Source organism: Kryptolebias marmoratus, linkage group LG23 (genome assembly GCF_001649575.2).
Source record: "Kryptolebias marmoratus isolate JLee-2015 linkage group LG23, ASM164957v2, whole genome shotgun sequence".
NCBI classification, from domain to species: domain Eukaryota; kingdom Metazoa; phylum Chordata; class Actinopteri; order Cyprinodontiformes; family Rivulidae; genus Kryptolebias; species Kryptolebias marmoratus.
The window spans coordinates 10756948-10765279 of NC_051452.1; the positions used below are offsets into that span (position 1 = coordinate 10756948).

General features: G+C 38.0%; 1 protein-coding gene and 2 long non-coding RNA genes across 4 annotated transcripts in view; all 3 read left to right on the forward strand.

Moving 5' to 3' along the window:
• LOC119616743 overlaps positions 1-1686 on the forward strand; it is a 5729-nt gene extending 4043 nt beyond the window's left edge. The window contains exons 2-3 of the long non-coding RNA XR_005232752.1: positions 1039-1326; positions 1628-1686. This is a non-coding gene — a long non-coding RNA (uncharacterized LOC119616743). The remainder of the gene's footprint in view (positions 1-1038; positions 1327-1627) is intronic.
• LOC108246777 (T-cell surface antigen CD2) overlaps positions 1-8332 on the forward strand; it is a 59256-nt gene that overhangs the window by 23964 nt on the left and 26960 nt on the right. The window lies entirely within an intron of this gene.
• On the forward strand, positions 2440-3434 carry LOC119616744. Its single transcript, XR_005232753.1, has 3 exons — positions 2440-2709; positions 3145-3174; positions 3355-3434. It is a non-coding gene; the product is annotated as an uncharacterized LOC119616744 (long non-coding RNA).

Here is an 8332-nt window from a genome sequence, read left to right on the forward strand (position 1 = left end):
CCTGGGAACGCCTTGGGATTCCCCCGGAGGAGCTGACCCAAGTGGCTGGGGAGAGGGAAGTCTGGGTCTCCCTGCTTAGGCTGCTGCCCCCGTGACCCGACCCCGGACAAGCGGAAGACAATGGATGGATGGATGGCATTCCACTTTGAAATAATAAAACAGAGTTAAAGCAAATATTGAAATGCAGCCAGTTTGTTGAATCTTTAATTTAAATCAAACATCTGCATTTACTTTACACAAACCTTGACTTTTAGTTGGAGTGACTTGCTGTCTTTTTTCCTAACATTTTATAACTATGAGCTGTAAAGTTGTAACGTGTGTGCAGTTCTGCATTTTGACTCAGATGTGTTTCAAAATGTTTAAGTTTCTGAAAGGGGAAAAAAAATCCCCCCCGTGTTACTGTTATCTGTGAGAGTCTGATGTCAGTGAATCCTGTGAACTCGTCTTTTATCAAACCTAAATGGGAAGAGGAATTGGGTTTCTGGATATCTTTGATTTAATGGTTCAAATTCTTCATGTACAGTTGAATCCTGATCCATGAACAAATATTCTTGACACTTCTGATTATGTTGTGGTATTAAACAGTGCAAAGCAGTTTTGATATCCTATTGGATTATTATTGCAAAGAAATAAATAATGCCTTTGGTTCTTGGCTCCTCATTGTTATATATTAAACCTTCGCGTCAACTTCCTCCTTGTATTAACCCCAAGACAGGGCGCTAGAGCCATCTAGTGGACAAAATAAGCTACTACATCACCAATCTGAACCCAGATATCAGGATCTTTCCACAAACTGATCAAAATGAGAGAGTATTAACAGAGTCAAGCTATATCTGTTTTTAAAAATAAAGCTAAAAGTTTAAAATAACATAAAAAATATTCTGGTAATAAATTCAGCATTTCCCCTACAATGATCTAAGGGGGGTGCTTTGAACCCAGAAGGCCAGAAACTTAGAGCTGGTCGTTCTGGACTTTCTCAACATGACTATCAGCTTTACTTTTCATCATAACCTGCTTTCATTTTTCTTTCTGATCCAGAGATTTCTGATGGCTGTGACCAATATAATGCAACAGGAACAAAAGTTTTTGTGCCTCTGAAACACAAACTGAAACCTGGGGAACGACTGACCTGGAAATATAACAACGAAGTTAAAGTTAGGGCAAAACAGGAGGAGGTAACCTCAGGAAAAGCACAAAATATTGCTAAAGATGGATCCTACATACTTCAAAATGTGAAGAAGGAGCAGTCAGGAGATTACTCCTGTGAAGTTTTTGATGGAAATGGACATCAAACATTTACATCCAAAACACATTTATGTGTATTGGGTAAGTACCAACTGACTTTATTTTCTTGTTTTACACATATTTTTATCTAACTTACTGCACCTCTCATTTTATTCCTGATCTCACTCATTAAGAACATCTACACGCTCTTTTATTTCATTTACCAATTAAAGATGTTCAGATATTCCCATCACATCTGTTTATGATTTGTTTTGTTATTTGTGTTAAAGCAGAAGTTCTTATAAAATGTCTACAGATCAATCAACAGTTTACTGTAATGTTTAATTATTTAAACTCTAAAATCATCAGTGCTTCTTCTGTTCATCTCATCAAATCTACTCAGACCCTGTGTCGAAGCCTAAAGTAGCAACAGAGTGTAAGGGGTCAAAGGTCATCTTTAAATGTGTTCTTGATCAGGTGAGAACATTTTTTATTTGGATCTTTTTAACAAAGCAGAGTAGCTTCACACAGATTATTGAAAACTTTGCAGAAACTTTCCAGGCCTCCTAAAATCCAAACAGACTCGGCCTTTAATGCATTTTTAAATTAAAGGCCTAGCACTCCCTGAAGGAATGCATATCACCAGCCATCTTTCATGCCAGACTTTTAAGATCATCTTATTTTGAAAGGTTGAAGCAGTTTTGGCTAAAGCTTGAATTTAGCATTGATCTGTTAGAGCTCAGATTATGTGGTGAAGGACTTTCAGCTACTACCACACCAAACCTTGAGTCAACACTGGTAAAATTACCTGAGTTATAGCAACATTTGGGTTTTTTAAGGTCAGCTGGCTGTGGCGGCAATCTTGAATGGGGTTGACTCAAAAGGTTCATCAGTTATAAATAAACATCCAACGATTACTTTCTGCAAGTTTCATTAAAGTTTATTCAGCGACTCATCAGTTATTTTGTTAACAGGAAGACACACAAACGCATACGTGGACAAAAACATTATCACTCGCCTTCACCTTTTGGTGAACCACCGCTTTGACTTTGATGAGTCAAAAGTCTTACACCTTGCCTTTTCAAAATAAAAGTGATTAAAATAGCATGTGCTAAAAAGTTTTACAAAACTGCAAAAACTCTTTCTCTCATCACTTAGCTCATCTTTTTTTAAAAAATTAATTATTTATAAGAAAATAACAAAAAAAATTTTTTATGTTTTGCTCTAATCGAGACTTTTTCAGTTCTACTTGTATGTCTTAAATGTGCTTATTACTTGATTTTCTAATAAGTTGTTGTTTTTTTCTTTAGCAACCTAAAGATGTTCAGTTTCAATGGTTTCAACATGATAATATGACCAATGGAAAAACAAACTTTCTGGAAATAGACGCATCAGAAACAAACGGAAAAAAAATATCTTGTGAAGTTTTCAACAATACCCATTCTAAAACCAGCGATCCTTTGATTCACAACTGCCTTGTGGAGAGTAAGTATATATGGAGATTACTATGAGAGGCCCTTTAGGACATAAACTCTTCTTACTTTCATGCCATATGTCCTAAAGGACCTCTCATAAGATTTCTACAGCCAATCACTGGCACACTGATACAAAACAAGAACTTTTCCCACACAGAAAATGGAAAACACAAAATTTGAACACAAGTTTTATGGACTGGAGTTGCTCACTATTGTTTTATTGAGACTTTTTTATGACATGTTGGTTGTTTACACACTAAGAACAATAATGCAAGTTTTCTTTTACTCTGTGGTCAAATATATTACAGCAGGGTTACTTAAAATGTTTTTAAAGAGGCGTATTTCTTCACACTTGCCTAAAAGAACCAATTATCAAGTGTTTTAAATTTGGAACAAATATTTCAGTGAACCTTCCTTGTGTTTTCTTTTTCCACTTTTCCCGAAGAAATGTTTTGGATCGTAGCTGGTGGAGAAGGTAAGATTCCTCTCAATCAGAACTGATGAATAATCTATTTACTGAATATCTTAACTGCATTATATTGTGTGTAGTTACACTGAATTATGTTGAAATTAGCCTTGATGGAGTTAAATGTGAAGAAATCACACACCTGTGGAGGTCTACATGTCTTGTAACTAATGCTATCATCTTCATCAGGTTTTGTTCTGGTGCTGATCATCATTGTTACTGTTTGCTGTGTTTGGTGCAAACGGAGAAGGGGGATCTGATTAGAGGGTAATGTTTTATTTATAATGAGTCATGTTCACACTGAAACTCACAGCACTGAAGGAAAACATCATAGAAGCAGCTAAAACTAGTTTAGATAGCACTATCACCCTCTCCTCTTTATAAATTACATCTGGAGCACCCCAAGGCTCACTGTTTGGCCCATTTTTATTGAATGTTTTTTTAAGTATAAGTCCAATATTATTAAATTTAAAAAAAAAAATGAGCATCAAAAGTGCAGTTTGTTTACAGACTATACAGATACTTACAGATAAAAGTGAAAGAAGAATAGATGGCAGTGAGGTTTTTGACTTGATTGTTCAATGGCATTTCTGACAGTGAGAAAATACCTGAGGAATGGAGGAGAGGTGTGTTAGTGCCAATCTTTAAGAACAGAGTTGTAGCAACTACAGGGGAATAAAATTGATGAGCCACACAATGAAGTTCTGGGAGAGAGTTGTGGAAGCTAGACTTAGACAAGAGGTGACTATTTGTGGGTAGCAATAGAGCACTACAGATGCCATCTTTGCTTTGAGGATGTTGATGGAGAAGTACAGAGAGGGTCAGAAAGAGCTTCATTGTGTTTTTGTGGATTTAGAAAAAGCAAACGACAGGGTGCCGAGGGAGGAGCTGTTGTGTTGTATGAGGACATCAGGAATGGCAGAGAAGTAATGTTAGACTCATACAGGACATGTATGAGGACAGAAGGACAGCTGAGCCCCTTCTTGTTTGCTCTGGTAATGGAGAGACTAACAGATGAGGTCAGGCAGGAATCCCCGTGGACTATAATGTTTGTAGAGGACCTCATGATCTGTGGTGAGAACAGGGAACAGGTGGAAGAGAACCTGGAGAGGTGGAGGGATGAAAGTCAGCAGCAACAAGACAGAGTACCTGTGTGTGAATGAGAGGGAGGCAGGTGGAACAGTGAGGCTACAAGGAGGTCAGAGGTCACAAAGGTGCAGGACTTCAAGGACTTAGGGTCCATTGTCCAGGAGGACGGGAGTGTGGTAAAGAGGTGAAGAAGAGAGTCCAGGCAGGATGGAGAAAAGTTTCAGGAGTGATTTGTGACAAAAGGGTGGCAGCAAAGGTCAAAGGAATGTTTCCAAGGTTTTATTTCTTTTATCTGCTTTTAAGTTTTAGCTAACCTTTTGCTTCTTTTATATTTTAGTTAACCTTTTATAACTTTTAGCTGACATTTTGCTGCTTTTAGTATACGCTATCAAGAGTTCCCTGATCACTGTTGAAAATATTTTCATCTCAATTAGATTTTTTTTTCTGGTTAAAAAAAATAATTCTCAGGTTAGGATTTATTTAATTAGCTTAATTTCTACAAAGTTAAGATAACATTAACAAACAAACAGTTCTGTTTGACAAGGAAATAAACACAAGCTGAAAACATGTTTTTGTGTGAACCTGCCTCGTTCAGATGAAGGCTGACCCCAACATGTCTCACCGTCTGTATTTTACTTCCTTCAGGCTCCTCGACCTGCTTAGGATAATGATGATGAAGAGCAGCCTCCTCCTCTTCCTAACCCAGGAAGGAAGTTCCCCGAGGACAAGTCATCTAAAACCACGAGTTCAGACAATATGAGCTTCATCACATCTTTACACGTCTGAAACAAATCTCTTTTACCCCATTTAATGACTTTTCCTTAGTTTTTATTCTCATGTCTCAGCTGAAAATATCACTGTATTGTATGTGTGTGTGTGAAAATGATGTCTCATGCTCCCTGAACCACTCTTTCACAATCGGAGACTGATGAATCTTGGCATTGTCATCTTGGAACAGGCCCGTGCAATCAGGGGAAAAAAAATCCATTGATGGAATAACCTGGTCATTCAGTATATTCAGGTAGTCAGCTGACCTCATTTTTTGAGCACATACTGTTGCTAAATTTGACCTGACCAACTGCAGCAACCCCAGATCATAGCACTGCCCCTACAGGCTTGTACAGTAGGCACCAGGCATGATAGGTGCAACATTTCACCTGCCTCCCTTCTGACCCTGATGCTCCCATCACTCTGGAAAAGGGTAATTCCGGACTCATCAGACCACATGACCTTCTTTCATTGCTCCAGAGTCCAATCTATACGCTCCCTAGCAAATTGAAGCCTTTTTTTTAACTTAGTCTCACTGATTAGGGGTTTTCTTAAAGCTACACAGCTGTTCAGTCCCAATCTTTTGAGTTCCTTTCACATTGTGCGTGTAGAAATGCTCTTACTTTCACTATTAAACGCCCGGAGTTCTACTGTTGTTTTTCATTGATTTGATTTCACCAAACGTTTAAGTGATCGCCGATCACGATCATTCAGGTTTTTTTTCCAGCCACATTTCTTCCTCGAAAACGATGGGTCCCCACTTTCCTTCCAGTTTTTAATAATGCGTTTTGACAGTTCTTAACCCAATTTTAGTAGTTTCTGCAATCTCTTTAGATGTTTTCTCTGCTTGATGCATGCCAATGATTTGACCCCTCTCAAACAGACCAACATCTTTTTCACGACCACGGGATGTGTCTTTCGGCATGATTGTTTAAGAAATGAGAAGCAACTCATTGCACCAGTTGGGGTTAAATAACTTGTTGCCAGCTGAAACATAATCGCCCATGCAGTAATTATCCAATAGGAGGCTCATACCTATTTGCTTAGTTAAATGCAGGTGGCAACCTTTTTTTTTGGCCAGGCGGTGTATAAAACTTCTAAAATGTCTGTTGACACTGAACTTTGCAAAATAGCTCATCACTAGGAGTAAATTACTTAAGCTAGCAGCAGAAAAAAAGCGTTAAACGATCAAAGGAAATGAGTGCAGGTCTGAGGATTGGAACCCAGGAGCTGTAATCATTGGCCTGGTCCCAATACTCACACTTCCACCCTTGTGTCCTTCAAATGCGCGTTCATGCTGAAGGGTTTGAGTGAGTAGTGTGTCCCAATTCTCCGGAGTGGTCTTTAGCTCCGCCCCCTTTGCATCCTACATCCGTCCTCTGGCTCAGCCCGCATCCAGGCAGACTTTGGCTAAGTATTTACCCACAATTCATTGCTGCATGTGACATTTTGATTTTTTTTTTTTTTATGATCTTTACTGATAATGAAAGGATTTTGAATTAAAAGGTGGAAATATAGCGGTGGTGACAGAGCAAGCTGCGTCTGTCACGAAAAAAGCAGTTTTCAAATGTAAAGTATTGAAATATACACAAAATAATGGATCCCACACTTAAAATAACTTCATTTCGTCCGAAAGAAATTGCCAACACCTTTGTATCGTTTTATAAAAACTTATATCAGGAACCAAACCAAATTAACAACGAATTAAAACACCAAACTGCTACGTTTCTTGCTAGGCTAACACTCTGTCTGATGAGGAAGCGGCTGATATGATTTCAGATATAAGAGAGACAGAAGTACAGGAGGCAATTAACAAATTGAAAAACCATAAATCCCCAGGGACTGGTGGACTCCCAGGAGAATTTTATAAATGCTTTAAAAACCACCTATCACCAACATTAACCAAAGTCTTTAACTATGCACTTAAAAAGGGTGAATTCTCAAATTCCTGGTCTGAGGCCATCATTTCAGTTATTCATAAGGAAGGGAAAGATGCAACAATCTGTGAAGGATATAGGCCAATTAGTTTGTTATGCAATGACCTAAAACTGCTGACCAGTATTTTAGCTAAAAGGATACAGAAACATATTAAAAAACTAATTCACCCGGACCAGACGGGATTTATCCCAAACCGACATAGTGCTAATAACATAAGGAGAACTTTGAATGTTATAACACGAGCCAAAGGAATCAATCAAGAATCCATACTAATTAGTTTTGATGCACAAAAAGCATTTGATACAGTTAGCTGGCACTTTTTATATAACACTCTATTAACTATGGGCTTTCATCCACAATTTGTGGAATGAATAAAAATAATATACACAAATCCTAAATCACGAGCTAGGGTTAATGGATGTTGCTCCGACTTCTTTATGCTTGAAATTTCCCCACTGGGATCATTAAAGTATTCTGATTCTGATTCTGATTCTGATTCTGATTCTGATTCTGATTCTGAAAGAGGGATCCGCCAAGGAGACTGTCTTAGTCCCTTACTCTTCGCAATAAACATCAAACCTCTGGCAGCAGGGATTAGAATGAACAAAGATATTAAAGGCGTTAGAGACAAAAATACTACAGAACACAAGATTTCAGTTTTTGCTGATGATATTTTGACTTATATAAGTGTTCCGGTGATGTCTGTTCTCTCACTCATGGAGACTTTAGAGTATGGTAAACTTTCAGGTTACCAAATCAACCAATCCAAATCTGAAATGATGGTAATACACGGTCACTTACCAACAAATTTAACAGATCGATTCAAATTTAAATTTTCCAACCAGGGATTCAGATACTTGGGAATTTTCATGACTCCTCAAGTAACAAAACTTTTTAAAGCTAATTATTGAAAACTAATGGACGAGAACAAGACAGACTTTTTGAGATGGAACATTCTACCTCTCTCACTTGTAGGAAGAATTGAAACCATTAGAATGAACATTCTTCCAAGACTCCTCTTTATTTTTCAAACTTTACCTATAAAAGTACTCATGTCCATATTTAATATACTAAATAAATGGCTCTTAAAATTTATATGGCAAAACAAACGCCCAAGAATTAGATTGAAAACTCTTATGTGTCCAAAAGGGCTTGGGGGATTAAATATTCCAAATCTGACAAGGCAGGACTTGACAGGATTCAGACTCGCAACACAGTAACGAAGTTTTAAGGATTTTATTATGGAAAGAGGAGGATCGGGACCAGAAGCTCTGAACTGCGCACTCACGTGACCGTCGTGGAACGGGACCAGAACAGGTAAGTCCTCCTTAGCTAGGTGGCTAGATGCAGACAGGCTTGTCTGAAAGGGACT